The sequence below is a fragment of the Hipposideros armiger genome, unplaced genomic scaffold (assembly GCF_001890085.2).
Source record: "Hipposideros armiger isolate ML-2016 unplaced genomic scaffold, ASM189008v1 scaffold_1861, whole genome shotgun sequence".
Classification (NCBI taxonomy): domain Eukaryota; kingdom Metazoa; phylum Chordata; class Mammalia; order Chiroptera; family Hipposideridae; genus Hipposideros; species Hipposideros armiger.
The window spans coordinates 17379-26983 of NW_017733211.1; positions in this window are offsets into that span (position 1 = coordinate 17379).

A 9605-nucleotide genomic window follows, 5' to 3' on the forward strand; every position below is an offset into this window, starting at 1 on the left:
ATAGGCATCCATGATGTTGACATTCATGAAATTGAAGAATACCACTCACTTTTCAAAATCTGTTTCAGTTTTCTGACAAATAACCTTTATTTTTAACAAAATGGTAGTATTGATTATTTCAGTATAAAATAGCATATTTAGAACCTCAAATTTTGTTGATCCAATTTAAATAGCCTATAATAATAAGCTGTTAATGTCAACATATATTGAGAATGAGGACAAGCAATTCATTCATCGGTATGATTGCAAATTATATTAGAGAGTGTATAAAAATATTTGTAACACATGATTAATTTAATAACAGTTTCATACTACAAAGTAAGAATATGAAAATAAACTTTTTTTGTAATTTAGATGAAAAACTGTAATTGCTGATAGTGGAACAATGGGGAAATCTATTTGTTAGGCTTTCTAAAACTATTGTTAGTTTTTTCAGTTGGCTGAGTTTTGTTTCAAAAATTAAGAAGTTAAAGACTTAATAATAATAAAACTCAGAATTTATCTAGAAATATCAATTGTTTGCACTGTAAGATACATAAATAATCTTCCTAATACTAAACTGTTTAAGAAATAGACTAGAAATTCATATATTTTGTGTTGATTTAATTACTAGATAAAGAGAAATATTTGGCTGTGTTATTACCTATCTCTATATATATATTTAATGATAAATTTTATTTCTGTTTTATCTTTATTTTGAAGATATTTTTGTGTCCAATGTTTTATTTTATTTTTATGAGACTGACATAGACTAAATTCTTATGAGACTGATATAGACTAAACTGCCCATCAGTGGTCATAATTTGAATAAATTTGAGCTTTTTTGTAATGTAGAAAAAAAAGAAGGAATATTGATAAAGGGAAGGCCCTACGGATCATGGTGAGTATGTGTGCTGTCTTATCTCTTAGTAGCCCTAACACCTAGAGGAAACCAGTTGATCATTCCATGCCTCTTTTTTCTTATTTCACAAGGCAAAATTATACTTGTAATCAATCTCTTTAATATAAAAACCTATTTGAAACTGAATTGAAATGATTCATAAATGTTTTGAAACATAAACATATCCACCCAATGGCTTTGATTATATGTATTAATCTTCTAACATTGATAAGCAATGTTTTCAGTACTAAATAATCAGTTATCATAATAGATTTTTGCCAAACCAAATACGGAAACATAATGTGAACCTGGAACAGAGAAGGAGAGGTTAATGTATAAAGTCACAGACAGGGCCTTCCCTGAAATCTATTTAGCCGTCCCTTACAATGTTTCCTTCACATACAGCTTTCCTTGCTGGCTCTAAGTTGTCAATCAGTCCCACAGTATTCTCAAAGAAGCTGCTATAAATCCTTCTAGAAACCTATTAACTTACATTTTTTTGCCAATCTAGCTGTCTCCTTTCCTAGACAGTGAATAAATTGAAAGTAGGAATGTGCTGTATCTGTGCATCCATCGATCTTTCATGCTTTCCCTCCTTCTACCCCCCCCTTCCCTTCCTCCCATCCGTCCCATCTTTCTATCTGTGTATATTCAGTAACTAATATAATGCTTAGCTCTGAGGCAGTTGTTTAAAACTTTATGTTTTTTTGGAACCATCCAGAGGTGATTTTAACAAGCGCCAAGTGCCGGTCCCATCCTCAGAGTTTCCAGTTAAGTAGGTCTAGAGTTTCACATCTATAGGTTGTCATTTCTTTTACGTTTGCGGGTGATGCTGATGTTGCTTGAATGGGGACTGCACATTGAGAACAATGCTCTCGCATATAGAAAGTGGTCAGTAAATATTTGCTGAATAAAAAATTAGACTCCTATACTAGTGTACCCCACATTACAACTTTTTTCCATTGCCGATGGAGATTTTGATGAGTTTGATGGTCAAATAATTATGATGGTCAACTCTAATAACAGCTCTAAACAGTTTATTGTAAGAAGGCATTGAATTAAATACATCTGTCCTTCACATGGGTTTCACAGTACCCCATATGGTAATATCAGATCTCAGAGAAATTTATTTATAAGATCAATGGAAAATTATCAAAATTATCATCAAATGACTGAATTTCTTTAAAAATAGCCACAAGAGATAATAAAAATAAACTGATAGTTTCCACACGCTTCCTTTCACTGACGTGTTTCTAAATCGTTTCCCTATGAAACTTGAATATCAGGCTGGCAACACCTGCTGTAACTTTGTTGATTCTTGTTTACTAAGTAAAAATCTCAATCTTTGCCTTTTGAACAGCTCCCTCAGTAAATAGAAAGAAAAAATGGAAATTTTATTAGAGCAGTGCAAATATATTCATTGCTAACAAAGCCAAAAAAATAAATCACATTTCAAATTCTTCATTGAGAAACCAATTGCTAAATATTTATTTCCATGATTTAAAAAAATGTTTACATTTACATGTGAATAGTAAAACTGGCCATTGATAATTATGCATAACCTGACTCAATGATTGAAATCATAGTATTCAACAGAGTATCAGGTAAGATCCAAAATTCAAATCCCCATCAATTGAATTCCACAACCGTTATTAGTTCATTCTAAGGACTATAAACATTTTAAACATATTTTGGAGTTTCTAAAGCATTCCTGATGAAAAATAAACTCACCACTTTTTTTTTTTTTTTTTTGTGGAGGACAGTGTCACTGGCCCTCATATGTGGGATCCGAACCAGGGCCCTCTGGCATCCCAAGCCAGCTCTTAACCATCACGCCACTCAGCTGGCCCAAACTCACCACTTTTTTGCTCTGCTTTTATTTAACTTTTTTTCTATAAACCCAATTTCACATTCTAAATGAAGTACCCATTGGTTCTTAACTCTGAGTATAACTTACTTTCCCATTAAGAGCTGGTTTATTTATTAAGGCTGTGGTTCTCAAACTGTACTTTATTAGAATCAACCTGAAAACTTGTTAAACACAAAGTGTTGGGCCTCAATACCAGATTCTAACTCAGGAGGTTTGGGGTGGGACCAGAAATTTTGAATTTCTAACCAGTGCCCAGATGCTGCTGAGGATCCTGGTACAGGAACTTAGAGGTGCAGCCACTGGTTAAATATAAATGAGGGCACTTCGCATCTTTTCCTCTTGTACAAATCAATCTATTTTTTAAGAAGAATAAAACAGAAAATAAAATATAACTTGTTTCTTTCCAATATTTATAAATCTATAAGTGATGCCAAACCACAATGTTTAATTGAAATTACAATTTTGAGTTTCAAAATCATTAGCCCTGATTCTGTAATCTTTTATTCCCCAAAGAAAGGGAATGCATATATCTACAAATATAACATTGTATTCTAATAATAGTCTTGATAAATGCAAATGTAGTTATATAAACATAGGTTGCATTTGGAAGAGTTGACTGAATGAGTCAATCTACATTTCAAAACAGAATAAATTTTTTAATTATATTTTTAATTCATCCAATGCCAGGTTGGCCACAAAAAAAGAATAAACTTTAAAAATAACACTTTCAATAAAATAGATAATTCAAAATCACATGGAACATTTTAATGACAAATCTGTTATTGGTTGATTTTATTTAAGTTCAAAGAAATGAGGGAAATGAAAAGTACTAGAGCAATATCATCATTTATAAGAAACACACACACACACACACACACACACACACGCACACACACACATATGGTCATTTGGATGACCGAAATATATTTCTCAGGTATATTTCGACCCACAGTTCCTGGCTTACAGCTCCCAGACTCCTTGGAATTTCCTTAGTGTTGAGAGCAACAATGGTGTCTCATTATGTTAATGAGGTGACTTTGGGGCTCCCCCCAAGGGGAAGGGCTCCTTGACAGTAGGAGCCAACTACTTAGTTAGAGCACTGGAACGCTCAGTCCCGCCCCTGATTTCGAGGGAGGGGAGAGGGGCTTGAGGTTGAATCCATTCTCAACGGCCAGTAACTTAGTCAATCATGACGATGCAATGAAGCTTCCATAGGAACTCAAAAGGACAGCTTGTCAACCATTTTTGGAGAGTTTCCAAGGTGGAACACCAGGACACTTCCATGAACCACTGTGCTGGGCCTCAAGCCCACAAGGACAGAGCTCCTTGTGGGGGACCTAACTACGTAGTCATCTCTTCTCTGGTTGTTGATTCGTCGCCTGTAATATCCTTTGCCAAAGAATCGGTAATCGAGTGAGTAAACAGGTTTTCTTGAGTTCTGTGAATTGTGCTAGTAAATTAGTCAAACCAGAGGACGGGGTGGTGGGACCCTCTCACTTGTCACTCACTAGTCAGCCAGAAGCCCAGTTTAACAACCTGAAGTGGAGAGCAGTCGTGGGACTGAGCCCCTACCTCTGGAATCGGATGCTATCTCTGGGTAGGTAGTGACAGAATTGAGTTGAATTCTCAGGTACCTTGCTGGCATCTGAGGATTGTTTGTGGGTGATGGGTAGTCTCCACATACACATTGGCATTGGGTCCTGGAACCCTTCACAGCTAGCATTTGGAATTTGGAAAGTGTTGTTCCAATCTAATATGCTACTAGGAAGTCTATTCCTGTATATAACACCATTTCATAGCATGGTAAATGTCACAGCCTCGCCACTACCATTGTCAAGTTCCCCCAGAATGTATAGATTTTGGAATTCCTCATACAAATATTTTAAATAAAAACTAGAAAGCTTTAACTCTAGGGGTAGCTGAAGCAAAAGGATGTTATTTGAATTCTTAACAAATTGGCTAGAATGATTCAGAGAATCGGTCCTAGAGATGTGGAAAAGCAAATAATCAAGAACAGAACATTGTTACAGGAAGGCATTTATTAGTCCTGAGGAACCAATAAAAAAATTGGTTTTAGTATCAAAGAAAAATTTCTTTAATAAAAACTGCCTTGAAATCAAAGTTTTATACTGGAAAATATACCTATTAGTGAGTCCATTTATTTTATTTTATTTTTTTCTCTCTCTAAAATCAGCATTGGCTTCAAAAATTTTGTCTGGGTTACCTCTTCACAATAAAAGTGGAATGAATCCAACCATTACAAGTGTCTGAAAACCAACTGGAAACCATATAGCAGTATTTTAATATTTCTTTACAATTATTTATTTTTTCACTACTAGGCCATTTCTAAAACTAATTTTTCAAGCCAAGGAGCTTGGGAGCAAGTAGATTTTTCTAAGCAGTGCAGGAAAATCGTGAAAATGTAAATCAAAACATGTGTGCTATTTCAGGGAGATTATCAGTGACTTCCAGTTCAGAAACAGAGGAAAATAACCAAAAGATAAATTTCTAAAAAATAGTTTAAGTCATCATGTGTAAACCTCAATTACCTCTAGTAATAGTGTCTAGTTTTGAGATACCACTTGAGAGTGAAAGTATAGCCCCATTATTTCACAGCACTATTGGGAGAAATAATACCAAAATCTGAGTAAAGAATTTTTCTATTTAAACAATGACTGTTTAGTAATACAAATATGAAAGCTTTAAATGTCTATATCAAAATAATGCTGGCTATTAATAAATACATATATTGATAAGTTATAGTAAGAGGAAAATTTTAAGTCAGGAGTTAGAAAACCTGATTTTATTCCCTAGCTTTTTACTAACTTACTACTTAAACCTGCTTCAAATCACTTGACGTTTCTGAGTCTCAGCTTCCTCACCTTTAATTTATACACTGAGATACTCAAGGCCATTTGAGCTCTTAAATTCTATAGGCTCTCTTTTGAGTATATTAGTTACTAACAAATAATCTATCATCTAATGCAGATAATACTTTCTATAAAGTAAAACACATTTCAAATGCTGAATTCAAACCTACCATGAATAACACGAGAATGAAGCAGAGAAATTTCAGTTTAATTTCTCATCTGCAGAAAGATCAATAATCTGAAGCTTTGAGAGGCCAGCTACTGAGAGACAGCATGAGAGCATGGTAGAGTCAGCATGAGTCCTAACAAAAAGGAATTTAAAACAAATGGGAGTTAGTAGCTGAGTGGGCAAACAGAGGTAGTGACTAGCAGAGGAGGGAGCTTAAAAAGGGGAAAAACAGATCAATGGAAAGTTAGCTTAACAATCAAGGAGCAGCTACAGGAAAAGAGGTTCTGAGAGAGTTCAAAGGCACTCATTCATGTGGTTGGTGTCCCGGGCATTTATAAGATCCTATAAATGAGGCAGCTTACTTAAAGGAAGTTACAGAGAAACTATCAGACATCAGAATTGAAAACCAAGAGGTAGGGAAAACTCTCAAAAGAACCATTGCTGTGGGAAAAAAGCATGCAAGATGTTCGTTCTCCTTCCCTCTCTAATAAAAGATAAAGGAGGGAGGGAGGGAAGTGGGGAGAGGGAGAGAGGAAGCAAGATCATGTCTATTCTGGAGAACAAAACTGGATATGGAATCACTTTTAATATCGGTAACTTAAGAAGAAAATGTTGGAGGGGAAAAAAGCAAGAGTGTTTGCACCTAGAAGTGAACCATTGTTTGGAACCAGCCTCTGGGTGGTTCCTCTGCTTTACCATTTGCTAAACCTCTCAAGAGCCGTTTCCTTCCCGGAGAACATTTTGCTAATTAGCAGAAGATCAATGATTTTCTTCTTCAGAGCAACTTGTATCCATAGTTTAGATTTGTTGGTGTGTAACCATGTGCTCTTAGGATAGAATGTCTCCTAAGGTCCCATGCTTATGAGGCGTTCATGCTTGAGAGGGGAACACACAGTATATGCCAGTTTATTTTGCCCCTGTTTGTGTAAGAAAATAGCTTCCTACTTAAATATTAACATAAATATTAAGTAGTGTTATAAAAGAGATTGATAAATGATTGAAGGATCATTCACTCCTCCTCTTTTAGAGGGTTTTGAATGATGGTCATTGGGCCTACACATAGAACTCTCTAGCCAAAATAGGGGAACAGCAATTTCATTCATCTAGTGCAGGGATCGGCAAACTTTTGAGATGGAAGAGCCGCCAGGAGTCAGCAAACTGCGGCTCGCGAGCCACATGTGGCTCTTTGGGTACATACATGTGGCTCTGAAGTAAAATTGAAAATGAAAATAAAACTATTATAGTTTCATTTATAAAATTTTTAAATGATATTATTCCCATAATGGTGATTATGTAAAAATATATTTATGGCTCTGAAATAATTTTTAAATTGTTGTGAGGGACAGGATTGGCTCTTCCAGGGGTCAGCAACCTTTTGAGACAGAACATACCCAAAGAGCCGCATGTGGCTCGCGAGCCGCAGTTTGCCGACCCTGCTCTAGGGAAACACCTTGTACTATGCGGTACTTAAGATGCAGGCTGAAGTGGCTTCTGCACACTGCTACTCTAGATTTAAACTTTGGGGCGCATGTAGGTAGACCTGTGATGTATATCAATGGCTGCATGGAACAAGCATCCATTCTTTTTGCAATTCAACAGATATTTATTAACATACTAAAATTAATAATAGATATTTATTAAAGCAATGTGTAGGTCTATGAGAAAAAATGATAAATAGATTATGGCTGATAGTCTTTACACTGGCAGTTTTGCTAATTATGAGCTGTTGATATGACATTGAATCCAGGTAGAAATGTCCAAAAATATAAAAATTAAGAGTTGAAATTCAGAGTATTTGAAACATTGATATATGTGGTTTTTGTGTTATGTTTCTTTGTTGTAAATTCAATATAGAGAATTTCTCTGCAAAAAGAGTGTAAGTAAATAAAAGAACAAATCTTTGAAAGGATCAGTCACCTCTTGAAGGCTTTGATGGTGGCAGCTTGATATGATATTTGAAAGTAACGTATGTCTCAACTGGAACCTGATCACCAAAGGTTTGAACATCTATTGTATGTAATTTCAACTTTATTTTGTAGGCAATTGAGAGGTACACAAATGTCATTAACAGAATTAACAATGTCAATATGACTGCTTATATACAGAGGTCAAAGCAGTGAGTCTCAAAGTTTGGTTCCTGGACCACCCAGGACATTTTTGGAAATGCCTATTTCTTGGACACATTCTTGGCAGAAAAACTGAATCAGAACTCTAAAAGTGCAGCCCAGCATTCTATTTTAAAAGTAGAGTCCACCATTCACACAACTTTGATGCTAACTCAAGTTTGAAAATCATGGGATTAATGGAAAGAGATGACTTGAGAATAATCTTAAATTGTCCTAACTTTTCAATGGGGAAGATATTGATTTCACTAAGCTGACAAAGGGGATATAGTAGAGAGAAAAGTTTTGGAGACTAAAGATAAAGTTTTTAGCATTATACATTTTTTAACTTCAGGTAATAGCAGGATGTTCATTTGACAATGCCCAGGAACATGTTGGAAAAGAGAAATTTGTAAGTCAAGATAGGATCAAATAATAAAATATAGGATCCCACACCTATGTGTAAAGGTGAATAGCTATCCGTTGGTAGATAGAGATTTGCTACAGAATATTATCAAGAAAAAGTTAGGAAGGCTAAGTGGAGGCCTTCAGGGATATCTATGTGTCATGCATTGGTAGAGGAGATATAAATAATGGGAGGAAGAAGAATTTCCTTGTCATCTTTAAAGGTTACAGGAGATGAAGTGATGCTAGGTAAAATCATAATAATAATAAGATATTTTGGACATATGAGAAGAAAGCAATATTTTTGACTGAGAAAAAAGGTGTTGTTGAGTGAGCTGAAAGTAAAATGAGTGGAAATATTAGGGACGTTCATAGAAAAAAAAACAAAACTGGAGTTAGAGTTAGAGAACATGATTTTGGAGTGAATTCAATTGTCACTAATTGATTTTTCTAGAAATATCAAACAAACCTGGAGCAGTAGTAACAACAATGAGTAACAATTATCCCTTGTGTTATCAATCCATGAGATTGATATGACAACCAAAATAATGCCCAGAAAATCTAGTGTTTGACTCAAACCTAAAATTTTAGCCCTCTCAATACTCCTATATATCATCCTGTGGGCCTAAATTCAAGTAAATATGAATCAAAGATACTTCAGTTTTGTTTCATGTTAATACTTCAAATTCTGCTTGCTTGCCTTAAGAAAATGGCTTCCATTCTGTTCACTGTATGTTCACATATAACACCTTGTTGTAGCACTTAGGTTTAAGTGCTTAGGTTTAAGGCCTTTAGGCTTGAAATGGTAACATTTCATTTCTTCAAGGTAGACCTACAGCATAATGTCTAAGGACTTGCTTTGTACTTATCTCCAAATTCTCTCTGATAGCTTCAATAGAAATTTGCATTATCTTTAGCTCCTTAGATATAAATCTTTGAGTCTGATCTATCCCACACCTACAACATGAAAGATTCCTTTATCAAAATGCTTATAATATTGATGATTGTTTACAGCCTAGGAATGGAGGCAAGTCAAGTTGAGAGGAACAATCATACAAATTATGAAAGAGTTATATAATTGCAGTTGCTGATAAAGTCAAATGACAATGAAATCTAAGACTTAAAAAAAAATCTGATTTATAGTTTGGTGAGAAAAAATTCTGTCCACAGTTGAGTACAATAGAGAATTAACTTTGAGACTGAAGATTAGTAAGGCCAGTTCAAGAACACTTATGAATCTTTCAGTTCCTAACAATGGTAGGGCAGAAGTATGTCAGCTGTGTAGTACTTAGATGTTCCGAAGCATAGG